Source organism: Podarcis bocagei, assembly GCF_964188305.1.
Source record: "Podarcis bocagei genome assembly, chromosome: 6".
NCBI lineage: Eukaryota > Metazoa > Chordata > Lepidosauria > Squamata > Lacertidae > Podarcis > Podarcis bocagei.
The window spans coordinates 53,933,575-53,956,236 of NC_138130.1; positions in this window are offsets into that span (position 1 = coordinate 53,933,575).

Below are 22,662 nucleotides of genomic sequence, written 5' to 3' on the forward strand. Positions count from 1 at the left end.
ATATTGGAAACCCTTTTTTATTTCAAAGGAAGTTGCTTACAACAACACTACAAAATATGCTTTCCCAAACAGTTTAGATGCATTACTTTGGAAATGAATGCAAAAGAATGCTCAAACTCAATGCCTCTTTCGACAGGAAAGATTCTTAGACATAGATTGGAATAGACCCCTTTCATGCCTACACCGGACTCTTTTGTCCATCTGATGGATTCGGAAACTTAATACATTTTTAAAGAAATGAGTTGGGTTCCTTCAATCTGGAGGGCTGATAGAGAAATGACTGAATGGAATTTAGGTTGGGCATATGTGGAAATGGTAGGGCGGAAGATTCCATCTATCATCTGCTTTCTTGCCATCCAGATGTGTGTGCTTAGTAGGAGAAGTTCTCTCCCGTTTATCCAGAGTTTCCTACAGAGTGTTTGCTGATTGGAACGGAACGGAAAGTTAGTTGCACATAAGTTGCTTTGTTTGCTGCAGCTGCTGCAAAACGTAGGGGAAAGTTGGTCAAATCTAGTGTCAGGGAATAGCAGTACAGTGGTGCCTTGGTTCTCAAACGCCTTGGTATTCAAACAACTTGGAACCCGAACACTGCAAACCCGGAAGTAAGTGTTCTGGTTTGCAAACTTTTTTCAGAAGTCGAACGTGCTCCGTTTTGAGTGTTAAGCTTCTGTTTTGAGTGCCACACTTTTGCTTTGAGTGTTATGCCGAGGTCTGTGACTGTGTGGAACCCAGTTTAGCTACTGATTGATTGATCAGTGTGACTGCAGTACATTGTTTATTGCTTTCATTTTATTGATCAATGGTCTTGTTAGATAGCAAAATTCATGTTAAATTGCTACTTTGGTTTTTTAAAAAAAAGTCCGGAATGGATTAATCCATTTTGCATTACTTTCTATGGGAAAGCGCAGCTTGGTTTTGGAACGCTTTGGTTTTGGAACGAACTTCCTGAATGGATTAAGGTTGAGAGCCAAGATACCACTGTATTTTATTATGTCTTTTTCTCAATTAGAGCTATAGATCCACATCTTGCAGCCTAAGGCAGTCTTCACCAACTTGGTTCCTTCCAGCTGCTTTGGACTTCATATGTTTTCCGTATGTTTAGGGGAATGCTTATGTGAATGTTTTTGTTAGTGTACTAATGTGGATTGAAAATACTCTATGAAATGTAGTGATATATAGACTGTCTACATTTTTATTGTATGTCTGTACTGATTATTTCTTGCTGTTATTGCGAGCCACTTTCAACATAATTTGGAAAAATGACATATAAATAAATGTGATGATGCTGAATATGAGATGTACCGTCTTTTAAAGGTGCTCATAAAAATCCAAAGTATAAATATGACATACATCTGAGTTTTACAGCTGGAGAGCAAAGCTTAGCCAAATTGATGAAATGGTGCTAAAAACCTCTGACAGAATCAAATGGAATGGTAAAAAGGGCCACTGAGTCAGAAAACAGGGATGGGAAGAAATTTCATGAGTCATATTTTAATGTGAACCTCCCTGATTCGCACTTTCTAAAACAATACATGAACTGAAATACAGCTACCCTTCAAAATTTATATTTCTTCAAATTCTAATGCAGTTCTTGAATAAGTAAACAAATAAAATGTATTAAAAATGCATATGTTAAGGGAAAGTGTGGAGAAAAATCGATACATTAGTGAAAATGTATAAAGTTGTGAAAATGGCTCGTGACATTGTGTACATTAGACAAAAATGTGTATTTGTTGAGAAATGCATATTAAAATGTTATCAGATATTGCAGGTATTTTTTTAAAAATGCAAACTGATGCAGAAATTCAGTAAACTAAACTTACAGCTGGAAAAATGGGAACCCCAGAGAAGCAAAAGTTGACAAATTTGTCCATCCATACCTAGAAAGGAATGAAGTTATGAATTATTTTTTATTTAAAATCCTTTCTTCCAAAATGTGTGACTTCCCACTCTAAAGGTGTTCAAACGCCAGTAATTTTCTTGAAGATTTGGTTTCACATTGCTAATTTAGTCAATAAGTGCACATTCTGGATCTTATTTTTGAAAGTTCTTTATGAGAAAGGGAGAACTGCATATAGCTATTTCTTTCTTTTTTTGAAAAAAAAAAAAGAACCCATTATAGCTTAGTTTAAGGAAGGGCAACTAAAAAGGGAGAGAGATTTCTTGCAGGGAACCAGAGGAAACCTCTGATTGGTTGCTATTAACAAGCACTAATGGGAGTCATGGTGATACAGTGGTAATCAGATAGCATGTAGAGTGGATTTTAGTGCTAAGCATTACGTTGCCTCTTGCTTGACATATAATTACTGCACTTGGAATGGATTCCCTGCTCTCTAAATTTTTAATCAGCTTATAGTTTTTCATAGGACTTTTCACTCTCTCTTTTTGTTTGCCCTCTGCAGCTTATTTACACAAGCTTTAATCTTGTGTAAATAGATTGCCCTTATGCCTTGGTATTTGCTCAGGAAGAACAAAGACCGTGCCTCCAAAAGACAAGGTAGTAGTGGGTCATAGCTCTGGCTGTGACAAATGTTCTTGGCCCATAATGCTGTAGGTCAGATAAAATGTTTCCCTGTGGTGTGTTTATGCCAGACGTACCCTTGAGGAGTCCATGAGACAACATTGGATAGCTGGAGAAGTTGTTGACAGGAGAGCAATATATATTAAACACTTGGGAAACAGCCCCCCTGGTATGAAGGGTGGGTCAAGAATCTCCTGTATCAATGGACCTCTCTGCAAACCTCTCAGCTTGAAAGAATCTAGATTGGAGAGGGATCAATGAGGACTGGTCTATTAGGGCACATGGATGCCCAACCAGCTCCCCCCATCTGCCCTCATTCTTACTTACATCCAGTTTGCAGGTGGCACTGGCTGTCAGCCATTACAGAACTCAGAGGAGGATGTGGGCAAAACTAGAATTAGTGGGCTCTGACGTCCTTGACTCTAGTTTCACCTACTGTTGTCCCTTCTGCCTTCTGCCCTAATCTCAATGGGCACTGGTCACCACTGAAGAGAATGTATAAACTGTAGATACACACAGAGGTAATATTTCGGGCTCATCATATCTCTAGACTTCTTTGAGAAAAAATGACTACACTGGCAGAAGGTTAGACCTGTTAGGATGAAGCAGAGCCATATGCTACAAAGCCACCCGCAATCAGTTCTTGAAGGGAAATAAGTCATTTTGGGCCAACATTGTAGGGAAGATGCCAAGGTCTAGCCTATGGAGGGAGTGATGCCAGCAGCAGACTTTGCTTCCTCTCCTGAGTCAAAGGAATGGGCCCTCCTTCCTCAGTTAGGTTGCAAATTGCTACATTGCAACATATTTCAAATATTCTGATTGCAATTTATAATGCTTTTTGAATCACTGAGTTTTTGTTTCAATGCATTGCTTATCTCCTTCGCGAAAGGAGGTGTTTTCTTTCTTTTCTGACACTAGATATCCCATTTAGAAGGATTTACTCTCTTTGTTTCCCTTTCAAAGGGAATGGATTTTCCCATCTCAGCATGTGTCAGTTTGAATGGATCTCTTTTGCAGGGATGAAGAAAAAAATAGCTTCTGTATTTTTCACCAGAAACATCTGAGTCACATCAATATGAGTAATGGACAATCTAAAGAAAAGATCCTGTCTTACCCAACTAATGATCTCAATATTTTAGAGTACAAGTCTGAGAATTTCTATGTTATGTGCCCTGTCTTCCTTTTTCAAAAACCTTTGAAAATATTGGGAAATCCACCTAGCAGGCTCAGGATAATAGAATGTAGCTGAATCACACCACTGCTGCCTGGAACTGTGCCCCCTCTTTGCTTAAGAAAGGTAAATTGATGCTAACATCTTATATTGTAAGCGACTACTTTTAAGGGACGCGGGTGGCACTATGGGTTAAACCACAGAGCCTAGGGCTTGCCGATCAGAAGGTTGGTGGATCGAATCCCCGCAGCGGGGTGAGCTCCCATTGCTTGGTCCTTGCTCCTGCCAACCTAGCAGTTCGAAAGCACGTCAAAGTGCAAGTAGATTAATAGGTACCGCTCTGGCGGGAAGGTAAATGGCGTTTCCATGTGCTGCTTTGGTTTCGCCAGAAGTGGCTTAGTCATGCTGGCCACATGACCCGGAAGCTGTACGCTGTCTCCCTCGGCCAATAAAGCAAGATGAGCACCACAACCCCAGAGTCATCCGCAACTGGACCTAACGGTCAGGGGTCCCTCTACCTGTACTTTTAAGGCACTCTCTGTTTAAAAAAGGTAAAGGTAAAGAGGTGTTTAGTCATTCTGCCCACATGACCTGGAAAGCTGTCCATGGACAAACACCAATCCCTTGGCAACACCCCATGGTTGAATTTGACTGGAGTTTACCAGGCAGGGGTCATTTACCTTTACCTTTTTACCTGCGTCAAAAATAACCTGAGAAGCACAAGGAGAACTACAGTCACTGGCAAGGTATTGCAAACACAGGGATTTAGCTGCCCAAGATATGTGTATGTGTGTGTGGGGGTGGTGGGTAGGTGGAGAGAGAGAAACAGGTTTAATGAAATTTACTTGTCACATCCAAATGGAAGTCTTGAAATACAGATAAAGATTAGGAACTTATGCACTGTGAAATATTATTTTGCTATGGACAGGGCCGTCTTTAGCATATGTGCTCCCGAGGTGCAAAGATCCACCCAGCACCCCCAAATTTTGACATGTCTGATCTCGTGGCTAACTACTTCCCACGTTCCAGCCCGGGGAAAGGCAAGCGCCAGGCAACCTTCGCGTGCACCCTGGGCGAAAACTGCATTGTGCGCGTGATGGAGCCGTGGAAAAGCCACATGGACCGCAGCTCTGTGCACCAGGCTCCGCAGCAGCCCAGCCCAGTATAAATAAGAAATGCTGATTCCCCCCCCCCCCTGAGGAAATGTTTTTCTTAGTTAAAAACACAATAGCAGAGCAAACTCAACTGAGGCTGGAGCCACTGTGGCATCAGAAGCCCTGTTGACTCCTGAGGTGGAAAGTGTGTAAATGTGTACAGCTGCTGTTAACCTCCCTGCTCCATCCTTTGAATGGCGGCTTCGGCACTGGTGGAAGCTAGTGGGAAATTAGGCAGAAAACAGGTTCATTAGTCATATCTGTTTAAAAAGCCATAATCAGTTGTACTTCACTGATGCTCTGTGCGTTCTCCATCTTAAACTCTCTGATCTTATAGTGAAGTTGTCTGTAGCACCTGACTAGCCACTGCCTTGCAAGATGGCACACAGAGCCACATGGTGTATTCCTCCAGCAAGGGATGTGGGTGGCGCTGTGGTCTAAACCACTGAGCCTCTTGGGCTTGCTGATCAGAAGGTCAGCGGTTTGAATCCCATGACGGAGTGATATCCCGTTGCTCTGTCCCAGCTCCTGCCAACCTAGCAGTGCGTGCCAGTGCAAGTAGATAAATAGGTACCGCTGCGGCAGGAAGGTAAATGGCGTTTCCGTGCGCTCTGGTTTTGTCGTGGTGTTCTGTTGCACCAGAAGCGGTTTAATCATGCTGGCCACATGACCCGGAAAGCTGCCTGTGAACAAATGCCAGCTCCCTCAGCCTGAAAGCGAGATGAGTGCTGCAACCCCATAGTCTCCTTTGTCTGGACTGAACCATCCAGGGGTCATTTCCACTTTCCTTTTTACACTAAGTATATCCTCACAATGCTCTCATCATTTTGGAATTGCTACACTCCACCAGATATTGTGTGTGAATGCCGCTTGGAAGGAAAGGATGGATGGTTGCCACTTGCTGTTTATGGCTCCTTATTGATTATTGCTCCTGATGCTCATTCTCATTTTAGATGTAAGAGAAGGACTTTTAAAAGATGGGCTCCTCTCCCACCTTCTGCCTTCCTCTCTCTTCTGGCACAGAGATGAAAAATCATGAGTTATGGCTTGACTGGGATTTTGTGAGATAACAGAGGCCGAGACTCCTCCTCCAGGGAAATGGAGCTGGACCAGTGGGATTTCTCTCTTTCTCTCTTGATCTTCCCAGAGCCGGAGTATTTCCTGCCTGCGACTACTTTAATCTGTGTGAGATTCATTTTGCATTAGCTTCATTGAAATGAACTGTGGAGGTGGGGGAATGTTCTACTATTTTAAAACCCGTGTTTCAAACAATAAACGCTTTCCATTTATTCAGGTGAACCACATCTTCTCATGAGCCAACCTAAGTCAGTAAGCGAACCCTTTCAACAACACAAAGCACCTTTTTCATCTTGTGCCAACACTGTAATTCTAATAATTTAAGTTTAATTTTTAATACAGTTATCTATCATAAGTGATCATGCCGGCTACTCACGGTATTCTGCTTTCTGTTATGTGGTTTTGGAGAAGAACTGGGGTACACATGTGTGAGCTGGAAGAGATGCAGGGGGTATTATTAGTTTCCTTTTTTGTAATTCCTCTTTATTTGAACCACATTCAGAGGGAGCCTTTGGGGGCCCTTTGTAGTCTTTCTTGAAAAAATGGCAAGATAAACCTCGTAAGAGAATTTTATACATTATAATTATGGTGGCTTTTAATGCCATCACAAAGGGCACCCGGGCCTTATTGCTGCACAAAGCGAATCTCTGGCATCTCTCAGTAAAAAGGATCTGGTGTGGTAGGACAGAAAATGTCCTGGGTCTGGAACCTTTGAAATCTGGTACCAGTCAAAGGAGGCTCTGTTGGGTCAGATAGGCCAACCCCCAACTTTGTATAAGGCAGTTTCATATGTTCGAATTATAGTCATTTCACAGTAATTTAGAAATGACTCACTTTGAGGCATTTTAATCTAGTGTTTGTTTCTCCACATTTCCCATATTTACAGGATTTTAGCATTCTCTCACTCCATTAATTTTGATATGCCCATGAATGAAGACACACACACACACACACACACACACACACACACACACACACACACACTTAAAAGCCCTTTATTAAAATAGCTCCAAAATTGATATGGAAGGATATTGTCTTGCCATCAGAGATGAAGTAGGCACTAATAGGTTCCTATGATAGTTTCCCCCAAAGATGTAAATAATATCACAGGTTGCCACTTTATGGTGGATGTTTGACAAGGTCTCAAATATACACCTGTGGGCTTACCTTATAACATCGGTAAATCAGGATTTCCCCAAGGGTTCATCAAATACTACAAAATAACTGCAAGCTAGCATTATGAATATATATAAGGTTGTTGTATGATGTGTGTTAAACAATGCAATTGAGAACAAAGTGAACTTTATTGGTTCAAGAAAGTTTCTGATTTAAAAAGAAAAGATGAAGTCCTGATAGTATTGAATCAAAGCCCTATATTGCCCAATTAATTGCTCAAAACCACTTCATGAACAATTCCACATAAGCAAATGTCACCTAACCCATCCAGTTATTCAACATCATGTACTAGTAAGTTTAAATCTATAATTCAGTGAAAGCTTTTCGTTGACAGCATCAACCAAGGGAGAGTGGATTAAGTAGTTTATGACCAGCAGCAGAATTCTTTTGATTGAAGAACTGCATGGACATTCAATTGTGCAAATGTATTGCTATTTATAAGGCATGCCAAAGACTTGATTCTAAAAAGTTATAGGTGGCAGGTGGTAACTAATGGAGGACCACAGCGATATAGCATTACTGTGCTCTTTAAAGAGAAGAGGATGGATTGCACTATATTTTGTGTACACATAAAATTAATCATCAATATGCCACAAGGAATAAATTCCCTTATATATTTAGATTAGAAAACTCTCGTTCTTACTTAGTGATACTCCTTTGCATTATTTTACTACTCCAATCATATCTGAGTAACTCACATTAAAGAGGAAAATGCTGGCTTCATTGACATCCCTAAGAGTCTTGGAAAATCTTGTCTGTCTTGGAATTTATACAGGTATCCAGGGGGATGGCTCCTAGCTGACAGCTCTAGAATTTTCTTGCCTTTCAAGATAATGCAGTGCATTTGTGTTGCTAATCTATCACAAAGCTATGCCTTTGTGAGGGGAAAATTTTACGAGCAACTTCATAAAACAGGAGACCTAAAATCCAGATTAAACACTGGCTACAGTTTTACTTAAGAGCTGCCATTAAATAATAATAATAAATAATAAATTTTATTTATACCCCGCCTTCCCTGGCCAGAGCCGGGCTCAGGGCAGCTAACACCAGTAAAATTACAGTAAAAAGATAATAGGAAAACAAAACAAAACAAAACAAAACAAAACAAAACACACAATTTAAAATACAGGTTAAAATGCAATTTAAAATGCAGCCTCATTTTAAAAGTAGCCCATAGATCAAAACCATAAGGGGAGGGGAACATAAGGGTTAGACTGAGTCCAAACCAAAGGCCAGGTGGAACAGCTCTGTCTTGCAGGCCCTGCGGAAAGATGTCAAGTCCTGCAGGGCCCTAGTCTCTTGTGACAGAGCATTCCACCAAGTTGGGGCCAGTACTGAAAAGGCCCTGGCCCTAGTTGAGACCAATCTAACCATCTTGTGACTTGGGACCTCCAAAATGTTGTCATTTGTGGACCTTAAGGTCCTCTGTGGGGCATACCAGGAGAGGCGGTCCCGTAGGTATGTGGGTCCTAGGCCGCAGATCCATGCAGCCAGACCTCCAGAGAAGCTCATTTTTTTGGATTTTTTCTCAGTGGGTGCTCTACTTCGGTTACAATCCGAGATCAAATGCCTAAGTGCAGTTGTCCAGGCCCTAATTTGGGACATTTCACTGTCATTCTGTTTCTCAAGTTGTCTGGAAGCCGTTACACATGAAACTGGCTCATACTGAGTCAGACTTTTGGTTTGTCTACTTTGACTGGCAGTGACACTCTAAGGTCTCAGGAAAAGGCCTGTCTTATCAGCCTGCTACTGTTAACTGGAGGTGCCAGGGACTGAGCCTTCTACATGCAAAGTATTTGCTCTGTCATTGAACTTTAGACATCCTCTAGCTTAGTCAGGGACGTGGGTGGCGCTGTGGGTTAAACCACAGAGCCTAGGACTTGTCGAGCAGAAGGTCGGCGGTTCGAATCCCCGCGACGGGGTGAGCTCCCGTTGCTCGGTCCCTGCTCCTGCCAACCTAGCACTTCGAAAGCATGTCAAAGTGCAAGTAGATAAATAGGTACCGCTCCAGCAGGAAGGTAAACGGTGTTTCTGTGCGCTGCTCTGGTTCGCCAGAAGCGGCTTAGTCATGCTGGCCACATGACCCGGAAGCTGTACGTCGGCTCCCTTGGCCAATCAAGTGAGATGAGCGCTGCAACCCCAGAGTCGGCCACGACTGGACCTAATGGTCAGGGGTCCCTTTACCTTTACCTCGCTTAGTACCCTTGAGCCATTTCCACATTTCATGCATTTCTGCGCTGCAGCTCTGGCTGTTGATCTTTCTTACTCGGTCCAAAATTGCTTGACAATGAGATAGTTTTACCAGAGACTTCTGAAGCCAGCAAAGGCAGACAGACTAGACACATTAGGATCAATCCTTTCCTATGTCGGCCACAACTGCTCAATAACTCAGCAAATCGCCCATGTCATGGACTGTCATGGACAATTGTAGCTGACAAATCAAATCTGTTCACATAGATTTCTGAGTTCTCCTTTCAGATTGCTTGCCTTAAACCATGTCAAAAGGGCCTTTAAATCCTTGGCAGGATATCACATTTAAGGTTCTACAGATCTGCTTGTCTTTCACTAATTTCAGAGTCACCTGCCACCTCATAATGTGTCACATGTGTAGAGCACCCCTGTCCTGCTGGTATTCTGAAATATGCCACTTGATTGCAGTATACTTGATGAACTTGTGAAGCAACTCCATTGAACAGCATTGTGAGAGTTCTACTTTGGGTGTCAGGTCTGGGGTGGCCATGGCTTCCCAAAGCAACCCTTTCTTCTATGCGATCCTGCCTGAATCTGAAATCTATCCTTGGAGGCCCTTCTCTGAACCCAGTCCCCTTGCCCTTTGAAGTTAGGTGGGTAGTGAGCAGGGATAGTGTTTTCTGTGACTGTTCATGGAGTGAAGGCTGCCATAAACAGATTTGCCCAGCACACTTCCCACAAGCTGTCAGCGGAGTTGAAACACAGTTGGCAGCGAAGCGAAAGGAAAATAATAATAATAATAATAATAATAATAATAATAATAATAATAATAATGTTGGCCCTGAGTCTTGATTGATGAGCAACACACAATTGTTCTAGCCAGATTACTTTATTGCTCGTCATTAAGATTCACGGTTGCTATAGACACTTCTGTGGATCCCCATGGTGGCAGATCTGCTTGCATTGTCTAAGAAGACCAAAACCAAAACTCTCTGTCACTCACATAAGGCAATGCGCATGTCCACAATTTCAGTGTCTTATCTTTGCACCTGTGTAAACAATCCAGCTACACAGCCAGAGCTTTGTATTACATACAGAAACTCATAGAGAGTTTTCTGAAAACCAATACCCCCAAGATTTTCTTGGTTCAGGTACCCCACATATGGAATGTCCTCCCTTGACAGGCTCACCTGCTGCCAAATTTGATGATCATTAGTCACATCAATGGACATACCCCTCAACTCTCTAGGGAAAACAGGTACATCCCAATTTTTTGAGAGCACAGTGGCCACTTGGGGCTCTGCATTACTGTGCAATCTCTTTCCATGATCTCACCCTGAATAAAGCCTTTTTTCACGGGGGCAACCACATGCAGTACTGTAAACCACACATTTTGGGGTGCCATGCTCTTGTGTGAAAGCATGGCCCACCCAAAAAGCGCTTTTTCAGGGTTTTTGGCCTGGATATGTTGGAGGGTATGAATGGATGCTAGTCATGATGCCTCTATATTACCTGCAGTATCCAAGGTGACATGCCTTGCAGAGCAACAGTGGGAGATGGCTATCACACTCGTGTCCTACTTGTGAGCTTACCGGGGCATCCAGCTAGTCACTGTAGGAAGCAGGAAGCTGGATGAGATGGCTCTTTGGTCTGATTGACCAGCCTCTGCTTAGGCTATTATGAGATTTTTCTAGTGCCAGGTCTAGATCTTTTATGTAGTCCAGACTTTTCAACATATTTTGTAGCTGATTTTATTGGCTTTTGTTATCATTATTCTGGATTTTACCATTCACACTCCCTTGCCCCTGCAGTTTTAATATTTGTTATTGCATTTATGTGTATCATTGAATTCCTCTCCACCCATGTAACCTGACCTGGGAATTTTTAGCTGAAATGTGGCATGTAAATATCCTAAATAAAGATATTCACACATGTAAACCATCACAGGATGGTTCAATAATCAACTGATGAGTGATGATAATGAATGTGTGAACCGGTTCTGAGTTTGTAACATTTTATGTTGCTTGAACAAGAATCAAATCACGTCCTTTTTCAAAAATGATCTTCTAGCAGTATACCTCTGTGCCAAAAAAGCAAAACAGCTGTAATGTATACTTAGGCCTCCCCAGTGAAAAACAATGCCATTTCAAATTTATGAGGGATTGGCTATGTTTCATTGCTATGTTTCAGCAGATGATAAAGCAGTAATAAAATTTGTTTATTTAATTTAATAAAAATTATATACCACTCAATTGTGAATAAAACCTCTAAGCAGTTTACGAAGAATATAACATAGTCAAGAAAAATAAAAGTTAAAAACAGGGTGGTTTTTTTAAAAAATATATATATAAAAATACAGTTAAAATATACTTTATAAACTGAAATGATAGATTAAAAGACATATTAGATTCACATGTCTGGGTAGGCTTGCCTAAACAGAAAAGTTTTTAGCAGGTGCTGAAAAGCATACAGTGAAGGCCTAGGATTAGTAATAATATTTTTACATGGTTGCTCTGTTTATAGGACACCCGGAGCACTTACAGCATAGAAGAAACTGTCAGCATCGCCCTAGAGCCAGTGCACCAACTGGACTCATGCACCTCAACCCCGACTGGGCTAGGCGAGCTGGGTAGCACCGCCAGAGACCTCCTTTGCTCACAGGAACAGGTCACAGTGCTGTGGACTCACAGCTTAGAGCCGAGAGCACCGGATTCACTGTCTCAATAATACAGTCGTTGCGCAGCAGAGTTTTGCAGAGTCTTGCAGAGTATAAACCACTCGGAGAGCAGTTCTGTAGAATATCTTCCTTTTATTCTGTAACTACAACTATGATACAAAACTATATACAGAGCTGAATATTCTAAGCATAAATCAATGCTACACTGAGAGTCTGCAGCTGCTCTTAGCAGCAATCTTATCTCTAGAATCTCTAACACTCTCACTCTCTCCGATACACTGACTGACTGACTCTCTCTCACACACACAGATATGTTGCTGGGCAGAATAAGTAGATAGGCAGGACACGCCTCCTCTTCTCTGGAGAGTCAGCAGAGACCATCAGGAGATGGTCAGGAGATTCTTGGGTATGGGAGGGGTGAAATCTCCTCAGAAACAAAGTTTAAAACAATATCAATACAACAAACATACCATGCAGTCTAAAAGCAGTATTCATGATAGGAATCAAATTAAAACAGAAGCAGAAACCACACATTAAAAGTGTTATCAACATTATTTTTTTCTGTCTAAAAGACAGCCTTGATGAATTTTCACCAGGATATTATCAGAGTGTGTTGTGTTCACAAATATGTATAAAGCAGCTTTATTTCAGGTTTGTGGTGGACTTAAAAAACAAAAAGGGATCACTCCGAATGTTTACAGGTGCACCATTTTTGCTACTTGAGCAGAGCTGTGTGTTTTACAAAATCATAGAACAGAACCAACCATTTTGTTTAATCTTGGCTATTATTTCCCTCTGTTAATGGTTTTGGGGGTGAGACCCAGAGAGTTCCTCTTTGGAAAAACCTTTTTTTTTTAAAAAAAATAATAGTGAACTCAAACTTTAGCTTACATTCCAGTTAAGATCACCAGGAAACACAGCAAAAAGTGGGATATGGGGAAATGCCATTCAGGCTCACGGCTGTTTCGTACATCACTTTTTTTTTAAACAGTATATTCAAAAAAATTTTTATGTGTCAACCAGGTAAAATGACTAGGCAGTTGGAAGGCACTGGCCATCCTGTCATGCAAAGTAGCAGTTGTGAATGTGGTTTGTATTCAGAGTTCTAAGCAGAATTCTGTTCATGGAAAAGAGTGATTTCAGCTCTCATTGAGGGTGTGTGTGTGTATCTCTGTGTGTATGCCATTTGCCTCCCCTATCCACCAAAAAATCTGCTCTGAAGGATTGTTATCACTGGAACAACATGGGAAGTGGTGCAGGGAAATTTGAGGGGAAAGTGGTAAAAAATAGTCACCTCCACGCCCTCCATTCATGGGGTGCTGAATTTAACCAAAGCCATTTCATAAATGGAGGCAACCCAAGTGCATTTCCTCCTACGTAATGTAAGAAGTGGTCCTACTCATTCCGGAATGCTGTAAGGCTGCTCTGGAGTATTCTAGTGAAACTACAAGAGCGACTAATTCAAAGACTGAAACTAATGATGGCATTTCCAGTAAGAACATTTTTTTAGGAGGGGATTTTCCTCTGCCATTTTTAGATTAAAAAGTAATAACAGTAAATCTATGGCACATAATTATGTGAGTTGAAAGAATAAAAGCAAAGATACTAGGAACAAAGAATGCTGAATCAAACGTCCAACCACTAAACAAGCCAGGATGAGAATCATTAAATCAATTCTGGTTTTAATTTTATTTTTCTAACCAAAGGGGAAAAGAGGGTCATGAATTCTTATCAGGATTCCTAAAAGACAGCTTGGCATTGGTTTTGACTTCTTAAAATTAAAATTATATTGATTTTGTGTATTATTAAATTAATGTTCTTCCTCAAGTCTGCTTTGGGGAAAGAAAAAATGTTTTCAGGGCAGTTTGAGCTTTTGTCTGTTGCTTGGATGTGAGTGCAGAAGGCATATTTGCATCTTCCTAATTAAGTGGACAAAGGGATCACTGAAAAGGGAACAGGTTGAAAGTCCGTGATCAGCAGAAATGAAGTGAAAGTTCTGTTCAGTTGGTGCATGAGCAAAACTCTGTCTGAGTCAGATTGCACTTGGGTTACTCAACATTGTTCATCTACTGAGGGAACAAATTCTTTGTCCACAGTTTGCATAATAGAACACATCCAGTAGCATACTATATGAGAAATAGCATACTGGCCCCTGGGACAAGGAAATAAGAGGATTGACAATTGTTCAATGGATATGGGCATTAGGGTTGCTACTTCCTTTTCCTCTTCTGACACTATGTATCAAGAGGCAGTTCCAGCTACAACTGAGATGAAATTTTTCAAAAACAATTATCTGATTTTTTTATATTTTTTTAGCATCTGCTGAATCATTATGAGAATATAAGTATCTAGAGAACATTTTGGTGAAATGGATGCCCCAGTTTCACTACCACAAATTTTAGGCACAGCTGTGGATCCAGGTTTAATAATGTTTAATACTATTGTAACTGTTGAAGGAAGCAGAGAACTTGTCCCCTGCCAAAGAATGCCAGAGAATGAATGGCAGACGTTTATTGTATTTCTGTTGGAGCACCCCAAAGCTCATTGATCCTCACATACTCCTGGTGGTGCCTGTTGCCCATTGGGATTAGTAGGGTGGAAAAAAAGGTCAACAAGAGGTAGAGCCAACTACCGTATTTTTCGCTCTATAACACGCACCCGACCATAACACGCACATAGTTTGTAGAGGAGGAAAATCCGTAGGCATGCCACCCGTAGGCATTCCCTCCATAACACGCACAGACATTTCCCCTTACTTTCTAGGAGGAAAAAAGTGAGTGTTATGGTGCAAAAAATACGGTAATTCTAGTTTTGTGCCCATCCTTCTCCTTGATGAGTTCTACAAGGGCAGCACTGAGACTTAAGGACGAGGAAACCGACAGCCAGTACCAGCCTCTGACCTGCTCATGGGTGAGCTGTCCTGTTTCGCTGCCTCCGGTGCTCCCCCATTGCTGACGCTCTACCGAAGCCTTGTTTACCATGGTTGTGTGGAGGCAGCTTCTATAAAGTTATTGCAAAATATTGAAGATCTCTCATGAGATCTCGGAAGCCACTGCTTCTCTGGCGACCTGGCCCTGGGACTCATTGTAAGTAAGAAAAGACACAGATGGAGCTGGCTAAGGGCAGATGGACCAGTCTCCACTGCCCTTTCACAAATTCATCTGTTATGCTTTAGAAAGAGGGGTACACTAGCCCACCCTCTCCCAAAATTAAAAGTATCCTTCTTTGGCTGTGGTTTAAATAGAGGTAGAAGTTGTCAGAATATGTTTATATATGAAAGAGACCTAAGTTGCACTGGGTTGTGTAACATTTGCTGGATTGTGGTCAATATGCTGTAGGTTTTAGCAGTCCTGAATCTATGGGCATCTCATTCTAGAAGGGAGAGCTAAATGCAGACTGAAAAATCACTATGCACAGCCAAAGATACTTAACTTTTATGCACATACAAAAATTATGATTATCTTGGAACTGTGGGCTGCATGGAACATGACCAATGCAATTACTTCTCCTAATATGGCAATTCATTATTTGTAGTTAATAATATGCAAGGTGAAAGGCTGTTAGGCAGAGCTGATCAGCTGTAGCCCAATATAAATTTCTCACTGCTTGCACTTGAGGCCCACTGTCTTTACAAATCACTCTTTCAGCTAACGACAACCAATACTTTCATATATGATTACAGACCAGCTCCATCTTCTCCTGAGCTGAGACTCTTTGGAATCATATGTATTGATCTTTTTAATAGAAGTCAAGAAAAATGAAATTACTGCGGCTTCTTGTGGCAAAACTATGATAAATGGGACCTTAGAAAATTATGGGGAAAATCTTTTCTGATGTGGATTATTTTAATCACTAAAAATGATGGTCTTTTAAATAAAATTTGTCTTTCCATTATGCACATTCTCAGCATAGCCAAAAATGATGTCTCTGCTACTTTTTGTAGCTCCATCTAATGGGAGCATGCTCAGCAATCTACTAGTTCTGGCAATTGCAGAGAGCCCTAAAGAGAAATGGGGGCATAAATGGAAATATGAATATGTTCCTTTGGTATTTCACACAGTTTGAATATTATAGGCCCTGCAACACACTGAGGTACCATTCTAAATTTGGAAGACAAGTGTCCTGATTAAGACTCCAATGGTCACTCCAGTTGATATGCCCTTTGTGTCCATAAAAAAGACCCCTTCCTAGGATTTGATTATGAGCTGAGAGGCTGCAGACTGCATGACAAAGAGCACTAATAGACTGTATCAGCCTTCCACAACCCGATGCCTTCCAAATGTTTTGGATTACAATAATCATTAGTTCATCCAGTATGGCCAACAGTCAGGAATGGTGCTAGTGGTTGTCCAAAACATCTAGAGAGCTTTAAATTGGGAACACCTGGACTACAGTGGTACCTCTGGATACAAACGTTTCTGGTTGTGCATGCGTTGGGTTACGAGCTGCGCTAACCCGGAAGTAGTTGCTCCTGGATGTGAACTTTGCCCCGGGATGTGAGCGAAAATTGCGCACTAGAGGCACGCGTGCAGCGGGAGGCATGCTTTCGCTAATGGCGCCTCATGTTAAGAACAGTTTCAGGATAAAAACGGACCTCCGGAATGAATTAAGTTTGTAACCAGAGGTATCACTGTACAGTATATGACACGTTCATTCTTTAGAAAAAACAGCTAAGCATTTTACATAAAAGGCTACATAAACCTTAGAAGATGGTCCTCATTTCCCTGACCTTTTTTGGTGGGTTTAGCTTTGGGCTTTCACCTATATCCTAGGCCTGATGTATACTCTGATTCTGATCTGTGCCTGGGCTATGCCAAATCTACAACTGGTTCTTACATACTTGATGCCTGCATGTGTAATGGGATATCACAGATTGCATTTCTGCCATCTCACATGACTTCAAACACAATGTTCTCACTGGAGGATATTTACACAATCAGCTGGGAGTCATCAAGTATGGGACAATTCCTGCAGTGTAGAGAAATCAAGGGATGCCCACATGTATAAGGTGGACTTAAGTCTGCTGTAGGTTTGGCTGCTTTCCATGATTCCTGGACCTCGCTTGCAATATTATTTTCCATATCTAAAATCTTTACTAATTTTGTAGAAACTTTGTACAAACCTCAACTTCTGATATCCAGAAAGCTGATGTCTTCCAATACTGTAGGATTCAAAGGCCAAATTTCTTTTCAGTACAGACCTAGAATTTATTTAAGTCGAATGTAAGCCTCTGAAATGGAATGCCTCTTGTTGTTATTGGCCCACAATGAGACATTTGTGTTTCTACATGGAAGTATGATCATTGGCAGTGATTATCTCTAACAGAAACAGTTTTCACTCTAGAATTTGATAACTGTTAATTCTTCATACACTAGGCTGCTGCCAATGTACATTGTACTTTTCACTGATAGAAAATTCATATGGTTAAACTCAATATGAACTCAAAGGATTAGCGTATATTGCTTACTAGCAAAAATGAACTGCAAATGCCAGAGCAAATTTAATAATTGTGCCTAATAAAATAAGCTGGCTTTTGAAATCTTTCTTGATATATTTCTGAAATAGCTATCAGTCTTGTTATTAAAACCAAGGCATGTTTAACACAGGAGTAAAAAGCATTCTATCAATAATTTCCAAAGGTTCAGCTAGCTTTAAAAAGTCAAGGGAAGTGTTGCTGGGGAAAGTATCAATATGCATTTAAACAGCAACAGTTTATTTAATGTCTCACTCTCTCTAATATGTTGTATATAAAGGCATACGGTTCAAATTTTTCAGATCAAAAACTAGGGCACACATCTTTCGGGACACACTCCTGGGCCAGTCACATGACCTGTGCTACAATCTGCTTTTTTTGGGGTGCAATCTTGTGCTGTACCCCAAAGCACATGTCTTTGGACATGAGAGTACGGGAGATCGCAGCGCCCAAAATGGCTGCTGCGATCTTGTGTTAAAAAATGGAATGTATTTTTTTCCAGGACACTTGAAGGCTATGTAAAGGTAGTTTTGCTGGGAAGCTCATGACTCCATGTTTTACTATGCAGAAAACAATATGTGGGACTTGATCTTATGCTCTCTTTGCCTCACTTGCTAATGTAAGGGTGAGAAGAGTAGTTCCACAGCCTCCTCTTCATCAAGTGATGTAAAATTCCTTCACTCAAGTTCAGGTGACACCCCGTACTGCCGCTCTGTACAACAAAGCCCACTCTGTTTAGGTCTCATACTTAGATGGATAAATAAATGTCTTGATTCTGATCAAAGTTTCTAATGAGAACAGCACCATCACCCAATAGTGGTTTGAGTGTACATTGGTGTGCAATGGATTATTTCCTGTTTTGTGGTTGAAAAGAGTGTTTCAGGTTTCTGGACACACCATATCTTATCTTGACCACTGCAGCCTTGCAATAGTTATATGCCTCCCCCCACAAATATTACATGGTTGGATAGCAATTTATTTGAATGTGAATCTCATTGTTGCTGAAAGATAGAAGAAGCTGGAGATGGAGGAGAGAAGGGACTGTTCAGATTTGATGCACTCCTCTTCTGACTGTGCTACAGTCGTCCTGTGGGGCATATATTGTCTGAAGAGGCCCAACAAAAGGAGCCATTCCTCCTTCTTTGTCTCTTCATTCAGACTTTTAAGAGATGTTAAAACATGGTAAAGATTTATTAAGAAGAAGTATTCTTGTGAAAATGGTCTTTAGCTGTCATCAGTGTTGTGATTAGTCCCACTTGGAAAATTCTTAGCCAACATTATGAAGAACTCAAACATTGGGTAAAAAGTTCACATGAGCTGCAGAAAGAAAAGTTGTGTCCTAAGTCAGGCTAGCACTCCGGGGACCTGGACTGAGGAAGTGCTTATAGTGATGACCTCAGGTCAGGGATTGCTAAACTGTGGTGGTCCATGAGCTTCATTCAGGTGGTCCCCATTGTGTTTGAAAAAATAGAATCCAAAATCATCACATCTTGCACAGTGTATTACATTTGCTGCTACAGATGGGAAAACAATTAAGTGGTCCACCAAGACCCTCAGCAATTATTAAGTGGCCCTTGGGACAAAAAGTTTAGGAACTACTGTCCTAGATGCAAGAGGATTTGATTCTGGCTGTATGGTAGAGATGGTATTGTAAACCGCACCCCCCCAAACCCCTGTCCATAAGTAAAGTAAAGCTCTGCTGAATGAATCACAACATTCTGTTTGATATTGGGGAGAATGTATGGATCCACAAATGCTTAATGGGGCGGTGGAGAAGCCTGCTATTTCTAATAAGGGGCATTGAAATGTGTAGGGAATCCAGTCTTGAAGAAAAAATAAGTTATGAATGCCATTGTTTTAGGTTTCAAGACCCTGATGAAAACCACAAGGAAGACCATGGAAAGCACCCCCCCCCCATCCTTGGCCTGCTGCAAGGGCTGAGCTCTGAAAACACATTAAAATAGAGTTTTCTTGTGCATGTGCTCTGCACTTCATGTGTAGGCTCCAGCTGGGGAGGATATGTTTTGCCTCTCCTGTCTGAGCTATGACCTTTATTTGCCTACTGGGAGGATGATGATGACATTCCCCTGCAGAAAGAAAATATGAACTGCATAAACTTTTCCCTTTCTCTCACTTCACAGTCATCATCAGCCTTGTCAGCCATCAATTATGCTGTTGTGCTGTTAGCACGTACTTGATCTGTTTGGGCCTACACCTTTGGCAGTCGCACCCTGTTGATTCTAAATGAGTTAGAGCCACTCTTTGTACTGCGGCTGGGTGACCATTAACTGTGTTTGACAAAAAGAATGTTTTTTCATGGAGGGCTAAGGAAATCCTTGCTCAAGATAAACAGCATTCCCCACCCTCGGCACCCCTCCCCAGGCTTATTCCATGCCAAGAAGTTCTAAATGGGCTCTCTGTAGTTATATCTCCCCCTCTTTTATTACTTCACCTTGGAGCTGACTGAAGAACTGGGAGCCAGAAAACTTAAGCTAACCTGAAACAGCTGAAAGGCTCCAAAGCTTGCCATAAGGACGGCTATTTCTTCACATATATGTATGTGGATTGATAGCTACTAAGGCTGCCTGTCCAACACTGAATCCAATAGGAAAGTGTCTGGATTATGTTTCTGCTGAACTTCTGTGCCAGCCTTCTCCCTCCTGGCCCTTTCCAGACATTTTGGGCTACAACTCCCATCTGGGCCAGGAAGCACAGCTGGTGGGGCAAAACGGGCCTGTTCACAAGACAGTTTCATTCTCAGTAATTAACAACTTACACTTCCCATCATCCAAAGCGTGGTGAGGCAGTTGAGGGCATACCCTTAGAAAATTCTTCAGTTTTTCTCATACTCTCTGGTTGCTCCTTCATCTTACATTGTTGTTTAGTCATTTAGGCATGTCTGACTCTTCGTGACCCCATGGACCAGAGCACACCAGGCACTCTTGTCTTCCACTGCCTCCCGCAGTTTGGTCAAACTCATGCTGGTAGCTTCGAGGACACTGTCCAACCATCTCGTCCTCTGTCGTCCCCTTCTCCTTGTACCCTCAATCTTTCCCAGCATCAGGGTCTTTTCCAGGGAGTCTTCTCTTCTCATGAGGTGGCCAAAGTATTGGAGCCTCAGCTTCAGAATCTGTCCTTCCAGTGAGCACTCAGGGCTCCTTAAGAATGGATAGGTTTGATCTTCTTGCAGTCCATGGGACTCTCAAGAGTCTCCTCCAGACCATAATTCGAAAGCATCAATTCTTCGGCGATCAGCCTTCTTCATGGTCCAGCTCTCACTTCCATACATCACTATCATCTTACATTATTATTATTATTATTATTAGTAGTAGTAGTAGTAGTAGTAGTTGCAGTAAATTTTGTTACCTGCCCTTCACCAGCAGGTCCCAAGGCAGGACTCAACAATTTAAAATTCAGAATTAAAAACGGTTTATACAGAGTATACTCACAGGAATAGGGTGAACTGTTAAAAACATGCATCTAAGGTGTTGAAGCCCATGGTAAAGAGGTGTGTCTTCAGCATTTACCTAAAGCTGTTGAGTGAAGAAGCCAGACACACCTTTATGGGGAGAGAATTCCACAACTTAGGGGCTGCTACAAAGAATGCCTGCTGTCCAATTGCCACTGCCCCCCCCGGACTTCTGAGGTAGGTGGAACAAGAAGGGGCCCCCTTCTGCTTATCTTAACACCTGGGAGGGTCTGTAGGGAAGGTTTACAGACATTGTTCTAGCTGTGATGTTTACCTTGGTCTGGAAAGAAATAGCTCTTTTCATGTACAGTGGAACCTCAGTTTTCAAGCATCACCATCCACTACTGTGGAGTAGTATGTATTTTTCCTTGGTTGTTGTTACTATTCCTTTCAAAAGATCAGTATACCTCGTTTTCTTTGGAAGCCGAGAGAAATCATTGAGAACTGCAATAAATTCTGGTCCAGTATCCAAAGCAGAACTTTTTAGTGAGAAACATTGTCATCTTTATTGATGGTTGGATGCTGAGCTTAAGTTTCGTATAAACAATACATGCTTTGAGTAAAAATATTATTATTATTATTATTATTATTATTATTATTATTATTATTATTATGGTTGTTGTTGTTGTTTCACGATTTCCATTTGTGTAAACACTGAAACACATTGAATTAATTTGTCAAACAGACTTGTGAAGCCAGAAAGTACAGCAGCCTTTAATAGGTAGAAGCATTAATTACCAGCATCTACAAAGAGGTATTTAAAGACTGAAACATGCTGGCAAAGTTACAAATGACTTATGTTCCTTCCATATCCTTAAAATAGCTTTTGTAAACTTTCAACTTCCTCTGATGGTGAGTTCAGTATTAATCACCTTTATGACATCTTATATGTAGGCCTTGGACAAATCCGCTGGCCCTAATCAAGTACTTTCCTGAGGAAATTGGCCAAATCTAGGCCCTCAGAGGGGGGAGAGGTGGGGGAACGAATCCCAACAACTTTGCTATTCAGACAAATCTCTTTTCCAGTGCCCTTAAAGCTCCCCGCCTTCATACACAGCAAAGACAGCCACACAGGAAACAATAATAGTTTAATCTCTTGAAAAATTTCCTTCCTGCACCATAGCACCAATTCAGACAGGTAGTCAAAGCATGCCAAAGAAAATTAGCAACAGCCGATGCCAAGAGCAGGCTGTTACACGAACCTATTCGCTCCATCCTCCTCCCCTCTGCAGATGGAGCACAAGAAACTACTCATCTCTGCTACTGAACCAGCTATGCAGGAGTGTCTGCTGCACATTGCTTGCATTGGAAAAGGATGATAATTGGAGGAAGATTCACTGGTCCTGAGCCACTAACTAAGTAGCCTTCTGTATTTAAGTCAGATAAGGTCCTTGGTCAACTTCCCTCCTCTTCAGGATCCAAAGACAGCACCCACTAAAATGGCCTGGTTCAGTGCCACAGATTCTTTAGTTTTTCTATCGTTCTAACCATTCTCAAAGGACAAACAGGGCATCACAGCAGTACTTCTTCCTGCCACTTCATAAGGTGAATTATACTAAGGTTGCCATACGAAGTTGTATATGAATGTATTTGTGTATATGAATGGAGAGCAACATCTATATATCATCAATATCTATATCTCTTTTAATGTTAACAAGTTTGGATTTTTGCTCACATTTGTTGGAGAAAGTAGCTTATAGTACCAATTAACATGAATTATTAATTCCCCCATTAATAATTCATTTACTAGAGGC